The sequence below is a fragment of the Myotis myotis genome, unplaced genomic scaffold (genome assembly GCF_014108235.1).
Source record: "Myotis myotis isolate mMyoMyo1 unplaced genomic scaffold, mMyoMyo1.p scaffold_m19_p_15, whole genome shotgun sequence".
Classification (NCBI taxonomy): Eukaryota; Metazoa; Chordata; class Mammalia; order Chiroptera; family Vespertilionidae; genus Myotis; species Myotis myotis.
In genome coordinates this window covers 51,641,835-51,666,396 of record NW_023416319.1, presented here as the reverse complement: position 1 = coordinate 51,666,396, position 24,562 = coordinate 51,641,835, and positions in this window count along the sequence as shown.

Sequence of the window (24,562 nt, the reverse complement as noted above, 5' to 3'; positions counted from 1 at the left end):
GTCAATGGAGACATCTGTGCTTCAGGTTTAACAGGAGTCTGAGCGAACTGAAAACAGAGACCCAGTGAAGACACTCAAACTTCACATGGTGGGCGGCACGGGTGATGATGAAAGAATCTGGAGGGCCCAGTGGTGCTCGCCACACTTTACATGGAGCATGACAACCACAAGCTCCCCACAGTCTATCGGGGTACCTGCAAGGTCTCCATGCAAACCGCTGCCAGTAAACAGATGTACTGCCGAGGCACACAGCTCCCAGGGCCGGAGGGCTGCATGAGTGGGAGACCAAGGCAGGCCCTGACACAGAGCCCTCTCAGTGTGTGCACATAGTGGGTATCTAGCATTTCCAGGGCCTTCAAAAACATCGTCTCTGTACCAGCCATGGGGTTTCAGCTGTGAAAGGCTGCCAGGAGCCGCCAGGAGAGGTAGCTGCCCCTGCCTGCCAGGCCAGCCACTCTACCCTCCTGGGACGACAGCACAGACTGACTTGGTGTGTGTCCCCTTGGGCACATCTCCTCTCCCTCTTCCCTGACTTTTTCTTTCTTTTCATCTATTTTTTTGTTTGTTTGTTTGCTGTTGTTGGAGAGGGGAGATGGTTCTATTGAAATAAACACAGACCACCCAAACGGAAACACACACACATACTCTCTCTCCTTTTCTCTCTTCCTCTCCCCGCTCTTTCTCTCATGTCCTGAAATTCACTCATAATGTCTATTACCATTTCTTTGGGCAGGTTAGATTAGATCATTCTTTATAATAAACTGCATGTTACATAGTAAATGCGTTCACATCACACCCTCTGGTGTGAAAGGGAAGCACATAGAGATAAGAATCTCCAGGCCAGATGGTTTCAACTGTAATCACTTAAATAAAATCAAGGATGGCCTGGCCTGAGAAGCCAGAAGAGCACTGAGCTACTTCTGAAAAAAAAATTCTCTGGAATATCAGTCAACAAAATTCAGCCAAATGGCCTTTTGAGCACAACTGTTTTCCAGCAAACACTACAGAGTGCTAAGATGAACACCCCTCACCTGTTGCCATAGGCCGGTCGGTGGTTACAGCCTCTGGGTTCCATAGCTCTAGCATAGATTAAATATTTTATCTTCAAGGAAATGTAATCAGAGAGGAGAATGAGGACTTGGCTTCATCTGATACTGGATTTACTTTCCCTGCCATTTTGATGAGCCGCATTTTGGTGTTGATTTTCAATTCAACTGCTGTTGCAGCACCAGAATCCTGAATTATGAACAAAAAAGAGCAGTTTCATTTAGAAATAAATATTTATTCCAGCAGCTGTGGACTTGGGATTTAAATATCATGCTAACTTGCTGAATGCAAACAGACACAGCACGAAGTCAAGAGAGAAGCGAACGGCAGAAACACCTGTGTGTCCCCTCACTGGGTACACAGTGTGGCGGGTTTGTGGCTTGCCTCTTGTTATCTGCCTGTTTCTTCCCTCCCCAACGTTTACTAGGAATCCTCCAACCACTGCACTTCCAGCTCTGCCCCTACAGACCAAGTGATTCCTTCATTCTCTTCATTTACTCATTTAATAAATATTCAGAGTGGCTAGCGAGTACTATGCTCAGCTGTGGAGATACAATAGTTAAACTAACTTATATTAGACAAATATATAATGTAGTACTGAGCTAAGTGCTATTTTTAGGGTATCTTTTGATAGCTGTTGGAGCAGAACATGCTATAATTAATTATGAGTAAATAATCAGTGCATGAGTAGAAATATAAACTGTAAATATATAAGAAAGCAAATTATAGACAGAGCTAGAGAAAAATCACAGGGTCTGGAAGGTTGTCTGAGAAAGATAAAGACAAACAATTGGCTATGGCATAGGGATGACATGTGGCAGAAGTGGTGATACAGAAAGAGGAGGAGAGACCAGATTCTGAAGAACCTGGAGTGGAAGAGCTGGGTCTTTATCTGGAGGTGAACCACCAATGACTGTGGCCAGATGAAGTGTGTATTCCACGATGATCACTCCAGTTGAGGATGGAGAATTTCTATTAGAAATTCAAGATTCTAGATTTTTTTACAAGATGTAGAAAAAAGTTTTGAGACCACAGTTTTTGGTAACACATTGATTACCAAGGTTGTAGCTTTTAAAAGTGACTAATTTTTAGTGAAATTACTGATGAGTACACTTCTCCACTCTAGAGTTGGCTATAAGAAAATGAGGTTATTTTTGCATACCTTAACATTAAAGCAAGAGGTAGTATAGTGAGTAGGATGCTCTGAATGTCTGACTCCCTTTTGATCTTCAGTGATGATACTTATGATCAAACAAAGATACTAAACTAAAACCTGTTCTTAATGGAAAGGAACTGCTTATAGGAGGCTTATAGAGTGTCAGCCCAATCCTAGCCCCTTCTTTGGTAAACTTCCCCTCTCACAGCCCCTATATTTGGCACAATAAGAAACCTATCCCCTGCCCTAACCAGTTTTTTCTGTGGTTAGAACTTTGGCCCACAGGTTTCAGGTTCCATTCCAGCCAAGGGCAAGTGCCTCAGTTGCAGGATAGATTCCTGGCCCATGAGGATCTGTGGGGGAGGCGACCAATTGATGTGATGTGTTTCTCACATCAATGTTTCTCTCTCCCTGTCTCTTCTCCTCCCTTCCACTTTCTCTAAAAATCAATGGGAAAAGAAAATCCTCAGGAGAAGATGAACAAAAACAAGGAAACAAAAAACTTATCTCCAAACCCTGTCTCCAAGTAATGGGCAAATGATAGGCACATGACCTATGAATAATCAATCCTTTATTATTTTTCTAAAGATGTTTTTATTTATTTCAAAAAGAGGGAGGGAGAGAGAGAGAGAGAGAGAAACAACAATGATGAGAGAGAATCCTCTATTGGTTGCCTCCTACATGCCCCCTATTGGGGATCAAGCCTGAAACCTGCACATGTGCCCTGACCAGGAATTGAACAGTGACCTCCTGGTTCATAGGTTGATGCCCAACCATTGAGCCACACTGGCCAGGCCAAGCCTTTAAACTGGCCTAATACACCTAACTGTGTGACTTGGTAGGAAACGCTACCGTGCCACCAAAACCATAATCTATGGAGAAGTGTCTTTGGTATCACTTGGTAGCTTGTTAGAAATGCAAGATCTCAGGCTCTATCCAAGACTTCCTAAATCAACCTACATTTTACCAAGACTTCCAGATGACTCATATTTATATTAAATTTTAGCAGGTTTGACTGTCTTGAAAATTTAAGTTAAGAAACACAGAAAACATCTGAGTTAAAAACTGGAAAGAAACAGACACATGCAAAATATAACTATGTTCATGTTCATGGCCAATTAGTTCTATAGAAACCCCCTGACTACTCCTGCAACTGAGGTGCCGGAAGCTACCCCAAGTCTAGACTCTCCTTCCAGTTCCAGGTGTTCAGATTCCTCCTGCAACGTATCTGCTCTTAAATTTCCATGCAAGTCACCTCGTTCATGTAGATATGTACAATGAACTTCCCTACTCTTTGAACCAGCTTGAGATTATTTGTTTCCTACAACAAAAGTTGCCAACATAAAAGACTTTGCAGTAGCAATCGCTGAGGAGTTAGCAAATACAAAGCTCCAATTCGATCCCTAAGAGGAACAATTTCTCTTGTGCATAAAATTGGCAGCAACACGTTTCCCCAGTCAGAGCTGGTCCGCCAGGGAAAAGCGATCACTCCCACTAGGATGTGCATTGATTTCTCAGGCAAGCAGAATGGCGCCTCCTCTACAGAAAAGGGTCATTGACTCCTGACCTGTACGAAGGGAAGAAGCCATGTCCACAGAAGATGGTCCTGCGTTTTCACAGGCAGAATTGGCAATCTTTGCTGATGTTTCTCTAGGGAGGAGGAGAGGAGGTTTAATGTAGATATTCCTATTTTAAAGTCAGGAAGTTTGCCACCTTTTTTCCTGAGACCATTGCTGGGAAAGTCTGTCTCTTTATTAACATTTTCTCTTTTGTTTTCATAAGCTTCTTTAAAGAAAGCAGTATCTGCCATAAACACTGTCCTGCCTCATTGCATGATATCTGACCTCAAGCAAGTGGCTTAACCTTTCCACTTCTTTATTTCTTTATTATAAAGGGAAGACATAAAAGCCTGTCATCTCTCCTATATGACGGCATGCCATAATCAAATCCAATTATATATATAATTATGTATATAATACTAGAGGTCCGGTGCACAAAAATTTGTGCACTTGGGGGGGGTCCTTCAGCCCGGCCTGTGCCCTCTCACAGTCTGGGACCCCCTTGGGGGATGACCACCTGCTGGCTTAGGCCCGCTCCCCAGGGGATTGGGCCTAAGCTGGCAGTCAGACATCCCTCTGGCAGCACGGGAGCTCTCAGGGGATGTCCACTTGCCAGCAGGGAGCAGGCCTAAGCTGCAGTTGGACATCCTTAGTGCTCCTGAGGAGGAGGGAGAGGCTCCCTCCACCACCGCTGTACTGGCAGCTGTCAGCCTTGTTTGTGGCTGAGCAGAGCTCCCCCTGTGGGAGCACACATACCACCAGGGGCAGCTTCTGCATTGAGCATCTTCCCCCTGGTGGTCAGTGTGTGTCATAGTGACCAGTCATTTCCATTCATTCTGCTGTTAGGGTCAATTTGCGTATTACCCTTTTATTATATAGGAGTGCCTGGACAGCCTGGGTGAGGGGCTGATGGCTGTTTGCAGGCTGGCCACAGCCCCTTCAGGGTGGGAGTCCCTGCTGGGGTGCCTGGACAGCTTGAGTGAGGGGCTGATGGCTGTTTGCAAGCTGGCCAAGCCCCCCAGCAGGTACTCTCACCCCATGAGGGTGTGACCAGACTGGGTGAGGGGCTGATGGCTGTTTTCAGGATGGCCAAGCCCCCCAGCAGGGAACCTCACCCCATGAGGGTGTGGCCATCTCGGGTGAGGGGATGATGGCTATTTGCAGGCTGGCCATAGACCCCAGCCACCCAAGCTCCCAGTGGAGGTTGGCTAGAAGCCGGTATCTGAGATTTATTTGTCCTCTATAATGGAAACTGTGTTGCCATAAGCGGACGCCACAGATAGCTCAGGGCAGGCGGGAAGCTTGGCTTCCTCCATCGCCAGGGCAACCAAGCCTCCTGCTTGCTCCAGCTCCATGGCTGCCGGCCGCCATCGTGGTTGGGTTAATTTGCATATAATTGCTCTGATTGGCTGGTGAGTGTAGCTTGGGGCATAGTGAAGGTATGGTCAATTAGCATCTTTGTGTTTTATTACTGTAGATACCAGTATATATGTATATAATACATATATAATATATGTAATTACATATATGTAATTTTCAATGTTAGTTATATAAATGCAAGATAGTCCTAATATCCTGTGGTGTCTTTTTTCAATATTTTTTAGAAGCGGAATGTTTTGTTGAAAGAAAATATTGCGTTCTAAATAAATAAAAGAGGTTTTGGTCTGTTTGAATTAGCTGCATGGTGATTTTCTGCTGGATGATCTGAGGATTTTATACTTTAAGCCCTATAACTAAATGCATGAAGAACAATGTGAAAATCAGATTTCTGTATAGCTTGAGACATCATATATTCACCTCAACAACTGCTTGTAGAGTGCCTGAACTATGTATCAGCAACAGGGCAGAAATAGGAAGGTCTCAGTATATATATAACACTACAGGGTATGTGCTAATTGATTGTTGAATTAGTATTATTGAAGCACAAATACCTCATCAATTAGCTCTGCCTAATGAAAGTCAGTGAGAACTTTGCTCTGCTTAATGATGGTTGGGGAGAGAGAAGTGAGGTTATAATTGATCTACACCAGTGGTTCTCAACCTTCTGGCCCTTTAAATACAGTTCCTCATGTTGTGACCCAACCATAAAATTATTTTCGTTGCTACTTCATAACTGTAATGTTGCTACTGTTATGAATCGTAATGTAAATATCTGATATGCAGGATGGTCTTTGGCGACCCCTGTGAAAGGGTCGTTCGACTTCCAAAGGGGTATGACCCACAGGTTGAGAACCCCTGATCTACACTATTAAGAAATAGTAGGAAATTGGGCCCTGGCCGGTGTAGCTCAGTTGGTTGAGCATTGTCCCATACACTGAAAGGTCGCAGTTTGATCCCTGGTCAGGGCACAAGCCCAGGTTGTGGGTTTGATCCCTGGGAGGGGTGCGTGCAGTAGGCAACAGATCAATTTCACTCTCACATTGATGTTTTTCTCTCTCTCTTCCTCTCTCTTCCTTTCACTCTAAAATAAATAAAAGCATGTCCTCATGTGAGGATTAAAAAAAAGCAAGAAGAGAAATAGTAGGAAATTTTATGAGAAATAAGTAAGCAAAGAGTGTTCCATGCAAGAAGCATAGGTAAGTAAAGCCACAGTGGTGAGTTAGTGACTTCAAAAGCATCACATAATCTTATAAGATGGGAGCTTAATTTATGAGGGAAAATAAGTCAGAGTAGCTTAAAAAGTAGAAAAGCTAAAAAAAAAAAAAAAAAAAAAAAAAAAGGTTGGGGCCAAGTTGTGAAAAGCTTTGACTTTCATGAAACTCTATTTTTGCAATACATGTTTAATAAAAGAAAACAAAATGGCTAAATATTTATTTTAGAAAAATCTCTGTGGCAACCAGGTCAAAAGAGTTTGCTAGATTGTCTCCTTTTGCTCCTGTGAGTCCACAGACCATTTTGTCATCCTGCTCCCCAGTTCCCGGGAATCTGACCTGCATAGATTGCATCAAATGTGTTGCCATGACTGCTAGGTTTTGGTAAGGCTACATCAATGGGTGGCCCCAGCAGGAGACTGGACAGGTGGAGGAGAGTGTTGTTGAGCTGTGCTTGGCCTCCAGCTTCCTTCCTTTGGAGTCATTTCTTCCTTTTTCTTTTCCATCATATATTTATTTATTCATTATTTACATCAGTGTGTATCAAGCTTTTTAATTTTATTCAATGGGGTTATAATCTGCTACCATGGTATTTATTTTCAAGTTATATTTTTAGGATCTTGGCTTTTGAGGGTCCTTCAAGCTCTAATGTCCTCTTGACACGTCCCTGCTTACTCTGAGGCTCAGCACAACATTCTAGATTCCTCTTCTGTGATGAATGCCCCAACTGTAGAATTGGTCATTTCTCCATGGAGATCTGGTTCCTCTTAGTGATTCAGGGGTGCTTATTACTGTTGTGATGCATCTAGGCCCTATCAGCAAATACACCCAAGGAAAGTCCACCAGTTTATACTGACAACTCCACATCTAATCTAAGACCATAGCATTCATTTCAGTCTTCCCCTTTCTATATGTTTAATTCCCTTCTCCAACCTGAGTGCCATTATTCTTAGTATATACTCATTTGCACAATCCTAGAATATATAGAAATTAGTTTTAGAATTAATAACTAATATTACTGAGAAAAGGAAACCTACTCAGGTTTAGGGAATGATGGTACGTTCCTGCTGTCACTGACTCTGGAATATTGTACCATTTCTTATTGGCTTCCCTAAAACTCTGTGACAGGTTTGCTAACAGGATTTTTATTAAACATTCTTTAAGTATCCAATAGGATCCTGCCCTCTCCTCTCTAATGGGTCAATAACTGATAAAATGTGTAGAGTGACTGCTTCCCAGGGCTTTAGAATATGTAGCAAGAGTCAATCTGCCCAAGTTCTTATCTCCCTGCAGGCTTTGAGCACTGTGTCAGCACCAATGGATTTAACCAGCTTCTGACTTAATCATGAACACAACTGTAGTGAGCCATGCCAGAACCTCATATTATGAAATGTATGTAGACAGAGATTTAGGAAAAGTCATACACCATTACACACTTTAGAGAAATAAGTACATAATGTTTTAAACTAGCTGGTTATATTCACTCTAATTAATAACATTCTATTATTTTTGTTCTCCACTTATACCTGGTCCAGGGGTTACATGACAGTTCTTCCATAGCTACCTCTCATTGGCAAGACTTATAAAGAAACACAGAGCATTTCTACAAGAAGCCATGTCATGATGTGGCATAAACACATTTTTGGCTGGTGTAACACTGTGATTTATAACAAGAAATATATGCTTGGTCTTCATGCCTATTACAGTCACATGGTTCTAAGTACTTTGAAATTTCCTGTGATGAGACCCAATAAAGGTATCTTGGTTGTCAGTGGAATTTTCAGTCCCACTCTCTTCCCACCCTCACCTCTTAGAAGAGGAGAGGGGCTGAAGATTGAGTTCAATCACCTATGACCAATGATGTAATCAACCATGCTTACATTAGAAAATCTCCATTAAAACCGCAGAGAGTTCTGAGAGCTTCAAGGTTGGTGAACACATGGAGATACAGGGAGAGACATGGAAGAGGCTGTAAAACTCCACATCTTTTTTTCCATACTTTGCCCTATGTATCTTTTCATCAGGCTGTTTATTCCTATCCTTTAATATTCTTTGTAATAAAGTGGTAATCTAGTGAGTAAACCAGTTTCCTGAGTTCTCTGAGCTGCTCTAGCAAACTAATTGAATCCAAGAAGGGGTGTGTGAAAACTTCTGACTTATAGCCACTTGGTTAGAGGCACAGGTAACAACCTAGATTTGCAATTAACATCTGAAAGTGAAGGGCAGTCTTATAGAACTGAGCCCTTAACCTAAAATCTGATGTTATCACCGAGCAGATGATCCCAGCATTGGGTTGAATTGCAGATGCCTCACTGGTGTTAAATAACTGCTTGGTGTTGTGGGGAAAAACAACCACACATTGAAATTGGGTGCAGAATTGTATCTGGAAGACCTAAAATCTATCTAGTATCAACTTGAATATATACATTTACCATTATGAGTGTTCATAGACACTTATGGAAGGAATCACAATTAGAGCTGAAATGTTAAAGCTCAGAAAAAATAGCTAGTTGAGTAACCAATGTTTGTATTAACCATAACATTGATTAAAAATAATATACTGATTATATACTGGAAAACAAGAAATTTCTTACCACTACACCTGAGAATTTAAAGAGGTACAAAGTTTCTTAAAGGAAATTTGATTATTTTACACTGCATTTGGTATAAATTGCTTATAACATTTGATTTAGAAACAAACTGTTCTCTGATTATTCTTTAAAAATGAATAAGTAAGAAGTGACTTGAGGTTTGCATTAAATAATTTTTATCCCATCATATGTTTAACAATTAAATCTTGAAAACTTGTGAAAATATTTAATATTGATAGATTGCCTAAATCTACTTTGATGAAACTTTTATAAAGTTATACCTTGATCCAATAAATAATAGTGAATTAATTACAACATATTTTTTTAAAAAGCAGAACATGAAATGGCAAATTTATGTATTGATTTATATTAAGAAATATGGGCCCAAATCCATTAGAGTTTAAAAAGTAATGTTATAAAATGTAAGCTAAAAGTAAATTGGTCAGTTTGGGGGAATCCTAATGAATCAAATTATTATTTTGAAATACAGAAAATTAATGGGAAAGAATGAAAATTTTGTCTACATTTTTAAATTCATAATATACCAGTAAATAACCAAATGGAAGTGGGGAGGTTCTTTATAGAAGCATCCCAGGCAATGCATGAAGAAAAGTAATAAAATTGGGTTATCCCCATTTTGCCACACTTAATAAATTATTAGTGGATCTAAGCATTGTTTCTCAATGGCTACTAGTATCACAAAATAAGCGAGAACTAGACATTATGTATGCTTTCATGGAGAAATACATTCTGTAAGTATTTTTACTGTCTCAAAAATATTGAAATTGCATCTGGTCAAACCTTTCGACCCAAATATTACTTAGAGGAAACACGAAGGCAGAGGAGCATATCAATTCACACTTTGATGATACAATCACTTTAAAATCTCTACAGAAATGTTTCTAAAATTGTAAAAGAATGAGAAGTATTGGAGAGAAGCACATATAGATTATTTATATTTTGATTCAAACTGTTAACATTTAAGACATAAATTCATTGGACAAATTGACTAGATATCTGATGGTATAAAAATATTGTCTTTTGTTTTTAGTTGAATAATGGTCTAACGATATGCTAAAAACAGAATTCTTATTTTTTACTGAAATAAGTACAGATAAAATATGATATCTGGAATTTGCTTTAAAATAATTTTGTAGGGGGAGGAGTAGTTAGGGGTATAGGGAAAACAAAACTAGCCATAAGTTGAAATTGTAAAACTGGATGTTGGGTAGTTGGAGATTAATTAAACTAGTATGGCCAATTTTGTATACAATGGAAATTTTCTATAATAAAAACATAAAAACAAATGTATAAGGTGAATATAATTTACATATTAATTCACTAGAGAAAGTAAACGAATGAAAACACCTCTTGTTTTCCTCAAAATCAACAAAAATTGCTTTTTTGTAATCTACATGGTTATAAAAGTTTTCTGACTCTGGAATTTCCAACAGCCAAAACTTCATTGGCATTTGTTATCCTGCCATTCCTCTACCAAAAGTCTAGGCAAACCAAGAAACTCAGAAAAATTATTATAGTACTTATGACCAATTTTGAATATCATAAAGTTGGCTTCCTTGCATCATAATTTATAACTAATTAGTCTTGACACAGAGGAAGACCACCAATGTTATATTATATTTTTAAAATATTTTATTGATTTTTAGAGAGAAAGGAAGGAAAAGAGAGAAAGAGGAGAGAGCGAGAGATTGAGAGAGAGAGAGAGAGAGAGAGAGAGAGAGAGATTGAGAGAGAGAGAGAGAGAAACATTGATGTGAGAGCAAAGCATTGATTGGTTGCCTCTTGTGTGTTCCCTACCAGGGGAACAAGCCCTAGTCCCTTCTGTGCATGGGATGACACCCAACCAACTGAGTCACACTGGCCAGGGCTATCATTAAAATTTTAACCAACCAATTCAATCAATTTTCTTATTGATTTTCTTTTCTTTTTTTTTTAATCCTCACCTGAGGGTGTTTTTTATTGACTTTAAAGTCAGAGCAAGAGAGAGAGAGAGATTTGAGGAAGAAACGTTGATCAGTTGCCTCCCATATGTGACCCAACTAGGGATGAACCTGAGACCTAGGTATGTGCCTTGACCTGGAATCCAAGGGCAACATTTTTGATGTAGGGAACCAACTGAGCCAACCAACAAGCACCTTACTGATTTTCTTTTATAAGAATTTTGCAACTAATTCTCTTGAATTTCTAAGATACATATTAATAGCATCAGTAGTACTAAAAAATTTTCTTTATCTTTTTTTGTAATGTATATTTTTTAATTTTTACATTTGTCTGCTTGAAGTGTTGATAAATATTAGTGAAGACAATACCCATTTTTGTTTGTTCTTCATAACTAGATTTTGGTTTGAGAGACTATATCACTTATAATTTTTAAAAAATTTTAAAAACTTTCATTGAGATATAAATGGCATATAACAGTATATTAGTTCCAGGTGTACAACATGATTCAATATTTGCATATGTTGCAAAATGATCACCACAATAAGTCTAGTTAACCTCTGAGACATTATACATAGTTACAACACAAATATTTTTCCTGTGATGAGGACTTTTAAGGTTTACTCTCTTGGCAACTTTCAAATATGCTATACACTAAGTGTAACTACTAGAGGCCCAGTGCACCAAAATTGTGCACTTGGGGAGGTCCCTCAGCCTGGCCTGTGCCCTCTCACATTCTGGGAGCCCTTGGGGGATGTCCGACTGCTGACTTAGGCCTGCTCCCCACCAGCCGTGAGCCTGGCTTTTGACTGAGCAGCACTCCCGCTGTGGGAGCACACTGACCACCAGGGAGCAGCTCATGTGTAGAGCATCCTCCCCCTGGTGGTCAATGAGGATCATAGCAACTGGTCATTCTGCCTTTTGGTCAATTTGCATATTAGTCTTTTATTATATAGGACTAGAGGCCCGGTGCACAAAAATTTGTGCACTAGGGAGAGGGGGGGTCCCTCAGTCCAGCCTGTGACCTCTTGCAGTCTGGGACCCCTCAGGAGATAATGACCTGCTGGCTTAGGCCTCCTCCCGGGTGGCAGAGGGAAGGCCTAATCCCTAGGTGCAGCCCCTGGTCGGGCTCAGAGCAGGGCCGATCAGGGGGTTGGGGAGCTCCCCCCTAATCAGGCACAGAGCAGAGCTGATCAGGGGGTTGGGGCGCCTTCCCCTGTCATGAACAGAGCAGGGCAGATAGGGAGGCTGTGGCCCCGCCCCCTGTCACACACAGAGCTGCAGGGTGATCGGGGGTTTGAGCGCTGCCCCCTGTCACACTGATCCCGGTGCCGGGAGGCATATTACCCTTTTACTATATAGGATAGAGGCCTGGTGCATGGGTGGGGGCCAGCTGGTTTGCCCTGAAGGGTGTCCTGGATCAGGGTGGGGGTCCCCACTGGGGTGCCTGGCCAGCCTGGGTGAGGGGCTGAGGGCTGTTTGCAGCTGGTCACACCCCCTTCAGGGTGGGGGTCCCCACTGGGGTGCCTGGCCAGTCTGGGTGAGGGGCTGAGGGCTGTTTTCAGGCTGGCGGGTGATGGAAGCTCCCAACTGCTCCTTTTTTTTTTTTTTTTTTTTTTTAATTCTGGGCCAGCTTTAGCTCTGGCTCCAGCTCTGAGGCCTCTGCTGCTGAAAGCAGGTATCTGGTTTGTTTGGGTTCTATAATTGAAACACTGTATCAACTCCAGCTCTGAGATCCCAGTGGGCTGAAAGCAGGTTTCTGGGGTTTTGTTTAGATTCTATATTTGTAACAATGTTTCAAACTGCAAGCTCAGAGGCCGGCAAGGCAGGCGGGGAACGTTGGTTTCCTCCGTCACTGAAGCAAGCAAGCCTCATTTTAACTTCAAGCTGCCTGTCTGCCTGCCGCCATCTTGGCTGGCAGTTAATTTGCATATCGTGCTGATTAGCCAATGGGAAGGGTAGTGGACATATGCTAATTACCATGGTTCTCTTTTATTAGATAGGATACTTTTAAACAGTATTTAATATTTCAAACATAATACTTAGTACATTAATTATAATATTACTTTTAAGGACATACACATTTTCTACTATTTTTGCAGATGGCTTAATTTTAAATAAGAAGAGTGATGAGTTTCTCATGAAATGACTTTTCCCAAAAATATTATAAATTGCTTCAAGCACTTTATGTAATACATGTAATCATAAAAACCATCATTATCATCATAAACACAATCAAAGTATTAACCACCTAATTAAGGAATATATTATCTTTAAAACCATTTCAAATGCCTTCTCATCACCTATGTGGTTATTTTTTGTTTTACATTATTTTTTAATTATAGATTTTGTTTATGCTTATTAAAATACTGAAAAATATAACAGAAAATGAGAAACGTGCAATTTTACCACCTAGTCATGAAAACTCTTAACTTGCCTGCCTGCTAGATCACCCCTAACCACTTGCCTGACTGCCTGATCACCTCTAACCACTGTTTGCTGCTGCCTGATTGCCCCTAACCGCCTCTGCCTGCCTGCCTCATTGCCCCTAACCACGTGCCTGCCTGTCTGATCATGCCTAACTGCCTCTGCCTGCCTGCTTCATTGCTCCTAACCACTCTGTCTGCCTGCCTGATGGACCCTAACCACTTGCCTGCCTGCCTGATTGCCCTGGTCTCTGGTCGTTCTGATCATTCCACCGTTTTGGTCTCTGGGCTTTTATTATATAGGATTAAGTAGCACAAAACAAACTGAAAAATCAATTAAAGTCTTTATGCTTTCAAATTCTATGTTAAATGGCACATTCCTGAAATATATGTTAAGTCCGACTTTCCAAAGTTAACTGAAATTTTACAGGAGACATCAAACCAGGTGCACTTGCACAGTATGTCTGTACAATACATCACGCTTGTCTATTTTAAAATTCCATTCCACCTTTTTTTTCCTTAAGTCAGACATGCTGAGAGCCAGAGAACAAAGTTAAAACGACAGATATTATTAAATGTCTGGCTGCTCCAGCTAATGGGGCTTAGAATCTCATGCATTTCTAGTTTCAGCTGCCAGTTCCCAAGCAAGTGGGTCTGTTGATAAAGGGTGGCTCTGACAGGGAAGAAGGGAGAGAGGCAATATGATTTGGGGAAATGTACAGCTTTAATGGAGAGTATTTTTAGAGCCAAAAGATAAATGTCTTCAGAGCTTCTTTTCTGCTTCTCTTAAGTTGATTCCATCACCACCTTCCTTATCAAATATGGCCGAGGAGGTCAACAGAAGAAACCAGCCCACCCAGTGATGCCCAACAGACCTTTCTGAGACTGAGAGTGTCAGATGATTTGACAAGGACGTTTGGGTAGGGGCATGGGTATAATGATTCTTTAGAAGGTTTTTTTTGACCTCACGTTTTTAGCATTTTGTTACAGTAATTTTGTTTTGTGGACCTGACACCCAGGCACTTTATAGTTCAAAATACAAAGTACATTGAATACCTGACATGAAAAAAGAGGTTATTTTGGAAAAGCTTACTTTAGCCTTGTTAGCCCTGCCCACACCTGGAGATTCTCCATGCACACAGGGACTCCACCATGAACATGTTCTGCCATGAACATCGCCCCATGACCCATTGGACCTCAGCAAGATATGCTGACCTGGCTCAGTCGGTCCTCTGACACTCACCTGAGCACAAGTCTCCAATGTCTGTCTGGCCTTTGGGCCACGGTTCTGCATCTTTTTCATGGCTGCATTGCACAATCTCTATTCCTTGTCTGCTCTCCACTTCTCTTTTCCCACACACAATCCATCCTAATGTACTTCTTAAGTAATTATTCTCAGCAGTTGTTAAGTTTAGCTTAACATGAATGATGGATTGTTTTACCCTCTTAGAGACACATAAAGATTCTCTGCAGTGATATTTACCATAGCCAAGATCTAGAAACATCCAAAATGTCCATCAGTAGATTAGTAGATAAAAAAAGCCATGGTACATTTACACAACGGCATACTAGATGGCCATAAAAAAGAAGAAACGGACCTGGATAAAATTATGCTCAGTGAAATAAGCCAGTCAGAGAAAGACGAGTACCATATGACCTCACTTGTATGTGAAATCTAATGAACAAATATAAACTCATGTAAAATAGAACCAGCACATGGATTCATGGAGCAGACTGACAGCTGTCAGAGGGGAGGGGAGAGGCGGGTACTGGGTGAAATAAGGAGAAAGGATTAGCCAAAGAACATGTATGCATAACCCATCCACACAGACAATAGTGTGGTGACGGCCAGAGGGAAAGGGGCACAGGGGGAGGAGATGGGGACATCTGTAATAATGTCAACAATAAAAATACGAACACGATTATGCTTAAGTAATTGATAAGTAGGGTGAGCACAGCACTTTCGCCTCCCTGGGTGCACTGTCAGCCAGGCCCTGCCTTGGCCTGGGCAGGCGTGCGCACACCGCCCTGCAGTTCCTGGACTCAGATGCCTCCTGTGCAAGGACCTGGGACTCTCGCTTCCAGTCAGGTTTAACCTGACTTATACCTCAATAGCTCTCTCCCGACCTCCCTGCCCTTATGTAATCTCCTGCAGGAAGTCAGATTTAATAAAGAGAAAGCAGGAAGGGGGGTTTAACTTCAATCTTCGATTGCTTTGTAGTGCATCACAAACCTTCTCTAAATATCTTGGATTTAATGGAACATGTGAAGGAATGTAAGATATGCTAGGTAGGCATTTGGGTAGGTGAGATGTAAAAATAATCAAACCTCTTTCCTTTCTTGACATCTAATTTAATTCCATTTGTAGGCAACATTACTTCAGAGATTTAGATAATTTTACATAAGGATTTTCAAAAGGCCTTAACAACAAAACTCAGCAATTACTGAGACTTTTCTTAGATGACTTGAGTTTGGAAGCTAGTATATCCAACCCATGCAAAATATCTTTATTTTGAAGATATGTTAATAACACACTTAAATTTGATATTCAACACACAGCAGTTGGGTGGCAATAGAATTAGGTGTACTTGGACAGATCTGAGTGTGCCTTATAAAACATCATCCCTAGAAAGTTTTCTAGCTGAGCTGCTGAATTTTCTACAAAGCTGTTCTACACAGAGTTGCAATTTTAAAAAGACTTAAATCTTAAACGTAACAGCCTTTGCAAAATTTTATTTTGTTAGAGGCCCGGTGCACAAAAATTTGTGCACTCAGGGAAGGGGGGTCCCTCAGCCAGGCCTGTGACCTCTCGCAGTCTGGGACCCCTCGGAGGATGTCCACCTGCTGGCTTAGGCCCGCTCCCTGGGGGATCGGACCCAAGCTGGCAGTCAGACATCCTTCTGGCAGCCCAGCAGCCCTTGGGGGATGTCCACTTACCAGCATGGAGCAGACCTAAGCTGCAGTCGGATATCCTTAGTGCTGCTGAGGAGGCAGGAGAGGCTCCAGCCACCACCACTGTGCTGGCAGCCATCAGCCTGGCTTGTGGTTGAGCAGAGCTCCCCCTATTGGAGCGCACTGACCACCAGAGGTCAGCTCCTACATTGAGCATCTGCCACCTGGTGGTCAGTGTTTGTCATAGTGACCAGTCATTCCCAGTCGTTCTGCTGTTAGCATCAATTTGCATATTACCCTTTTATTATACAGGATAGAGTCCTGGTGCATGGGTGGGGGCCAGCTGGTTTGCCCTGAAGAGTGTCCCCAATCAGGGTGGGGGTCCCGCTGGGGTGCCTGGCCAGCCTGGGTGAGGGGCTGATGGGTGTTTGCAGGCTGGTCACACCTCCTTTAAGGTGGGGGTCCCTACTGGGGTGCCTGGCCAGCCTGGGTGAGGGGCTGATGGCTGTTTGCAGGCTGGTCAAGCCCCCCCAGGTGGGGACCCTCAGCCCATGGAAGTTTGGCCAGCCTGGGTGTGGGGCTGATGGCTGTTTTCAGGCTGGCCAACCTCCTTTAGGGTGGGGGTGTCCCCATTGGGGTGCCTGGCCAGTCTGGGTTAGAGGCTGAGGGCCATTTTCAAGCCCCCTGGTAATGGAAGCTCCCAGCCTCTCCTTTTTTCCTTTTTTTCTTTTTATTCTGGGATTTATTTACCTTCTTTAATTGAAACTTTGTAGCCTTGAGTGGAGCTCAGAGCTGGCCAGAGCGGGTGGGAAGCTTGGCTTCCTCCATCACTGGGGCAACCAAACCTCCTGCTTGCTCCAGCTCAGTGGCTGCTGGCTGCCATGTTGGTTAATTTGCATATACTCACTCTGATTGGCTGGTGGGCATGGCTTAAGGCGTAGCGAAGGTACAGTCAATTTGCATGTTTGTCTTTTATTAGTGTAGATAGAGGCCTGGTGCATGAATGGGAGCCAGCTGGTTTGCCCTGAAGGGTGTCCTGGATCAGGGTGGGGGTCCCGCTGGGGGTTCCTGGCCAGCCTGGGTGAGAGGCTGAGGGCTGTTTTCAGGCTGGCCACACCCTCTTCAGGGAGGGGAGTCCTGCTGGGGTGCCTGGCCAGCCTGGGTGAGGGGCTAATGGCTGTTTGCAGGCTGGCCACAGCCCCCAGCCACCCAAGCTCCCAGTGGAGGGTGGCTGGAAGCAGGTATCTGGGACTTATTTGTCTTCTATAATTGTTGCCTTGAGTGGAGGCCACAGCTGGCCAGGGCAGGCGGGAAGCTTGGCTTCCTCCATGGCCAGGGCAACTAAGCATCATACTTGTTCCAGCTCTGTGGCTGCTGGCCGCCATCTTGGTTGGGTCAATTTTCATATAGTCGCTCTGATTGGCTGTTGGGCATAGCTTAGGGCATAGTGAAGGTGCGGTCAATTTGAATGTTTCTCTTTTATTAGATTAGATTATTTTATGTAAAAGGTAGCCACAATACACTACTTTTGGAGGCAAATACAAAACAGTAGACACAGTAGAGCCTGGGTCTTTCTAGAATGTCTAGAGCAGTGGTTCTCAACTTTCCTAATGCTGAGACCCTTTAATACAGTTCCTCATGTTGTAGTGACCCCAACCATAAAATTATTTTCGTTGCTACTTCATAACTGTAATTTTGCTACTGTTATGAATCATAATGTAAATATTTGATATGCAGGATGTATTTTCATTGTTACAAATTGAGCATAATTGAAGCATAGTGATTAATCACAAAAAGAATATGTAATTATATATGTGATTTCCGATGGTCTTAGGCGACCCCTGTGAAAGGGTCGTTCGCCCCCCCCAAAGGGGTCGTGACCCATAGATTGAGAATCGCTGGTCTAGAGGATTCTTTTAGGTCTTTTTAGAGAATGAAAGAGAGAAAATTATATTTGGATCCAATGAGATATAATGGAAGGTTCTGATCTACATTTTATATACACAGTCTTTAATACATGTAGGCATTGATAAAACACCACATTTCTGTATAAATAATAACTACTTATGTTATTCCTAAATCCTAAGACATTTAGGGACCAGTTCCAGCCTGCACATATTAAACATAACAGTAGGGTATAGGTTTTTCCTCCCAGTGTTGTGGAAAGTTGTGTTGAATCTGTACTTACATGTATTTCATCTTTGATCAAATATATCCAATAGGTATTCCGTTATCTACATTTTGAAAGTAAGGAGCCTAAATTACATGGAATATCTTTCTCTCTCCCTGATCTTCTTTCAAGCAACTAGTAAAGCAATAGCAAAATGCTTGCATTGATTATTATATGCTAGGTGCTTTGAAAATACTTTCTTGCATTATATTATTTTTTTTTTTTAAAAAAAAGCCTGCCTGTGCCACAAGCATCAAAATGTTTTGCCTGAAGTAGTCCTAGTGAGGCAATGTGGTCTAAGAGGACAGTCAGGCTCATGCACTTTTGCCTCTGTGTGAAGCAGCAGAGATTGGGGGAGCGAGTGGAGAACATCCTGAAAGAACAATACCAGCACACAATGCCTAACTGAAGGATAAGGCACAAAGACAAGCATGCCTGGAATGCAGCAGCTAGGGGGCGGGAAACATTGAATGTCTTAATTTCGCTGTCTACTAAAAAATGCAAATATCAAGAACAAAATTGCGGTTTGGCCAGTGTGGCTCAGTTGGTTGAACATGATGCACTTAATTACACATGATTTAACAAAGTTGTGTCATCAATGTGCTTGGTGGTAAAAATACTATAATATCTGAATATTTTTATGGCTTAATGTGATAGAGCCAAAAAAAAAAATGTATGTTATGCTTATATGAGGAAATAGATACACACAGGCATTTAGATTAATAATACTCATTAATAAAGCTTTAACATAGAAATTTAATAATTTTAAATAGCACAATTATTTAAATATACAATTTACCAATCTGAAATAATGTTTTAATAATATTAAAACCATCCAGAATTAATTTGTAAAATTGAAACCACAGTAAATTACAGATGATGACATATACCCATGTATAACTGCAAAAATTGATAGATGTTGGCTTTTATATTTTTATATCTTAAACTTTTAAGTTAAATAAACAGAATTGTACAGATAAATCTGAAGCCACCCTTTAGTTCCATCCCTTCCTTTTTTTAACTCAAAAGCAAATATTGATGTGTCCATGTTTTGCATAATTTGGTCCATGTTTTAAAACTGTTACTATATATTTTCAACCTATAAATAATATATCTGTGTGTGTGTGTGTGTGTGTGTGTGTGTGTGTGTTTATTTGTGGAACTTTTACAGTTTCCCTTTTTCATTTAAACATATTTTTTTGAGATAAATTTAAGTTAATACAACAGTTCTATTTTAATTATTTAAATTAAGTCTATTCACTATGAATACAGCACATTTATCTAGTCCTTTACTGATGTTTCTTTTGTCAATTAGAAGGATATTTCTAATATGTTTTATGAGATATACTTTATCAGGTTAAGGAATTTTTCTATTTCTTTTTTTCTGAGAATGTTTTTCAATGACAACTATCCCTTAAATGTTATTATATATATTCAATCTTGGGCTTCTTTAATTTATATTAACTTATTCCCGCAACCAAGAGAACCAGTAGTTAGTTCAAAAACAAATACCATTGCTGATCATTTTCAGTGTTATATAGCAGAAAACTTTAATAAGTATTAGATTCTATAACAAATTTCCAAAAATAGATCTTACTTTAAAAAATAATAAACAGCTTTATAGGGATATTATTTACATACTATAAACTTTACTCACTTTAAAGTGTCTTAATGCTTTTTAATATATTTACAGAGTAGTGTAACCACCACCACAATTATGTTAGATCATTTGTATTACCCTAAAAATAACATTGTACCCATTAACATTTTAATTTGTTAAAATTAAACAAGTTCTTTCTCTTCCACCCACAAAATTCCTAGATAGCCCTAAGCAACCACTAATATACTTTCTCTTTCTATAAATTTGTTTATTCTGGACATTTCATATCAATAAGATCACATAATATACAATATTTGTGGCTGACTGCTTTCACCAAGCAGAATATTTTATGTGTTAGATTAACTCATGTTGTAGAATGTATCTGTACTTCATCCTTTGCTATTACCAAGTACATTTCATGAATATGCATTCGACCTGTTATATATTCATTCCGTCATTGATAGATATTTGGATTGTTTTCACCTTTTGTCTATTGTAGTTCAGGTTGCTATGAACATTTGTGTATAAGTTCTTGTGTGACATGTATCTTCATTTATCTTGAATGGAGACGGGAGTGAAATTGGTGGCCCATATGGTAACTCCATAACATTTTGATGAATGGCCAAACTGTTTTCCAAATGGCTGCATCATGTTACATTCCCACCAGCAATGTATGAGAAAGTTCCAATTTCTTCCCATCCTGATCAAGACTCATTTATTACAGCCATCCTAGTGTTTATGAAGTGGCATCTCATTTTTTTTTTTTTTTTTTACTAATGACTGATGAGATTGAGCATCTTTTCATGTGCTTAGTTATCATATTTAATCTTCTTTTGAGAAATGTTTATTCAAATAGTTTTCCCATTTTTAAATTAAATTGTCTTTTTATTATTGAACTAGAGGCCCAGTGTGCAAAATTTGTGCACGGGTAGAGTCCCTCTGCCTGACTGGTGATCAGGGCCCATCAGGGCCATCTTGCCCAGTCCCGATTGGGGCCAATCAGAGCCAGTGGCCGGGGAGGGACCGTGGGAGGGTTCCAGGGCATGTCCAGCCCCATCTCACCCAGTTCCTATCGGCTGGGCCCCAGCAGCAAGCTAACCTACCGGTTGGAGCATCTGCCCCCTGGTGGTCAGTGCACATCATAGGGACCGGTCAGTCCACTGCTTGGTCAGACACTTAGCATATTAGGCTTTCATATATATAGATTGTAACTCACAATGCGGAATGCTTAGCACGCACTTTCCCTCCAGCCCCTGGTCTTGGAGACCTCATGTCCTTCCTAGGCTCTGCTCACCCTCTTCCGGTGCCACACGAAGTAAATTGCATTGTGTGCGTGGAAACCCTTTGCAGGCTCCATGTGTGTGTCTTTACTTCGCTGCAGTTCTGATTACCCCAACATAAGGAGTGACACCCTCATTATCAGGTAACACCATCGTGGTAAGACCCCTGCTCAGCCTACTGCAGTGGTTTTAAATAGGCCATCGATCACATGGTTTGGTTCAGTGGATAGAGCCCCAGCCTGCGGACTGAAGGGTCCTGAGTTCGATTCTTGTCAAGGGTACATTCCTGGGTTGTGGGCTCAATCCCCAGTAGGGGGCATGTGGGAGGCAGCAGATCGATTCTCTCTCATCATTGATGTTTCTATCTCTCTGCCTTCCTCTCTGAAATCAATAAAAATATATTAACAAAAATAAAAATAAATAGGCCATGAATTAAACGTCGCTGCTCTCCATCCATCCAGTCCCCTCACACCCTCTTTTGTCGTTGCCGCCACCCCTCCCCACACCCTCCCCCTCACCCTACCCCCCCACACACACTGCTGGGGTCTGTAAAATGGGGTCAGGATTTCTACTTCAACCAAGGGCGATGTTTCTGCACGGCCCTCCTTCCCTGCCCATCTCTGTCCCCAGTCCTGTGGGGCCTCTCCCTCCCTCCCCTCCATCTAGCTTGGTGGGCCCTGTTCTGCCCCCTCCTCCTACAACCTTTTGTCTGCAGCCTCCCCCTTTATCCTCCAGGTCCAGAACTCCCCAAAGGCTGGGCAGCGGGGTGAGGCTGTGCAGGGCAGGGCTGTGTGGGGCAGGCCGGGGTTGTGCAGGGCAAGCCCAGGTGGGGCCTTGGAGGAGAGCTGGGGTGACAGGTCTTCGGGGGTTGGGAGAGGAGAGGGAGTGATGTGGAACCTGTCCTCTAGGAGAGGCATTGGGCTCCTTGGCTGCCCCCACCCAGCAGCTTTTCTAGGCCCCTGCGCAGCTGTCACCCTCTGGCCCTCACTGCCTCCTGCTTCCTTTCAAATTTTGGACTTGGTTTCTCCAACTCAGCCCTGCCCCCCACTCTGCTGCGGCCCTGGGACTCCAAGGCCAAGGCGCACCTGGCCTGCCCCCCCGTAATGGTGCTACCCACTCTCCTATAGTTAGTGAAGCTTATCAAATACAAAGAAGCATCTCAGAAGATTATAAGTTGTGCACTGAAAACACCACAGGCTGCTAATGACCATGCCAGCCTCCAGTGCCACCGGGTCCCTCCTGGCTCCTGCCCCCACCCGCCTCTGCCTGAGGCTTGGGCCAAACCCTGGAAGCTTCCTGACAGCTCTCACCTCAGACCTTACTTTCCAGTCCAGCCCATTATCGCCCGCAGTGGGCGAGGAGCTAAGCCCCTCGCCCGCTGCGCACTGGCCCCAGGGTGTGGCGGAGGCCGGCGCGGCAGGCTCACCTCTTTGCTCTTCGCTTGCCAAGCCATCCTTTGCTCACTGCTTCTGGCCCTGGGCCAGCCGGCTTCGCTCTGTCGCTTGGCGCCTATATATGCAAATTAACCACCATCTTTGTTGGTGTTTAACCACCATCTTTCTTGGCAATTAATTTGCATATCACCATGATTAGCAAAGGTATGGTCAATTACCCTTTTGTCTTTTATTAGATAGGATTATAAGATTTTGAATATTCTGAATACAATTATCTTATCAGATATATAATTTGCAAATAATTTTACCAGTCCGTGGGTTGTCTTTTTACTTTCTTGATAGTATTCTTTGAAGCAAAAATGTTTTCAATTTTTATTAAGTCCAACTTACCAATCTTGTAACTTTTGCTTTTGGTGTCATAACTAAGATAATATTGTCTAGTGCAAGATAATGATTTACTCCTGTATTTTCTTCTAAAACTTTTACAGCTTTACCCTTACATTTACATCTATGATGGACTTTGACTTAATTTTTATGTGTGATGTGAGACAGGGGGCCAAATTAATCTTTTGTACTAGGACATCCATTTGTATGTGAGCATCTATAAAACAACTTTTTCTGGTCCTTAACATCCTATTCTACTTCTGTGATTATTATATTTATTTTCCTTAAACCTTAATGCGCTTAATTACCTTGATATTTTCTGGTATTTATTTCTACTTCTCTTATAAATTAAACTTCATCATTTTTATTACTTATGTTCTAAAAACTGATTGTCCTATTCAATCTATTTTCAAACATATTGAAATATACACTGAGTGGCCAGATTATTATGACCACCTGATGTTTGTAGGCAAATTAGCTATGATTTCGCAATGAAGTTGCTAGAGGGCCAGGCCATTATAAATAGGGGAGCAGTAGAAGTGATTTTTTTCTGAAGATATGGGTAAACAACGCGATTTAACAGCCTTTGAACGTGGGATGATTGTTGGCGCTCAGAGCCATGGAGCGAGTATCAGCAAAACAGACGACGGCCTGTTCGAACACCTTTGCTGTCTGCAGTTACCAAGATAAAACGTCTCCAATTCACACAGGAACACAAGCATTGGACAGTGGAGCATTGGAAAGAAGTCACGTGGTCCGATGAATTGTTTCCAGTTGCATCATGCAGATGGCGGAGTGAGAATTTGGAGGAATCAGCATGAAAGCATGCACCCTACATGCATGAGTACAACCCTTCGAGCTGGTGGGGGCAGTGCTATGGTTTGGGGCATGTTTTCCTGGCATGATTTGGGCCCTTTAATTCATGTGGAACAACGTCTGAATAGCACAACATACCTAAGTATCGTTGCTGATCAAGTTCATCCTATCACGTTGATGGTGCATCCCAATGGAGATGGCTTCTTCCAACAAGACAATGCGCCATGCCACGGTGCTCGTATTGTGCAGGAGTGGTTTCAAGAACATGAGGGAGACTTTACCTTGCTTAGGTGGCCCCCGCAATCACCAGATCTCAATCCAATTGAGCATTTGTGGGACAAAGTTAAAAGAGCCATCAGGCAGCTGGTTCCACAACCATCAAATCTCACAGAACTGGACAGTGCTATTCATCAGGCACGGTGTCAGATTCCTCACATCACCTTTCAACATCTCCTGGAGTCAATGCCAAGAAGAATTGCCACAGTATTGAAGGCAAAAGGAGGCCCAACGAAGTACTGATGGGGTGGTTGTGATAATCTGGCCACTCAGTGTATTTGTCTTCTAAATTCTATGTAATGTTTACTCTACATAGTTTTGGATCCCATTTTCATTCACAGTATTTTCTTTATTTCAACTATTTCTTCAGTCTTTCTAAATGTTTATACATTTTTAAAGTCTTCTTCAAAAACAAGTTTTC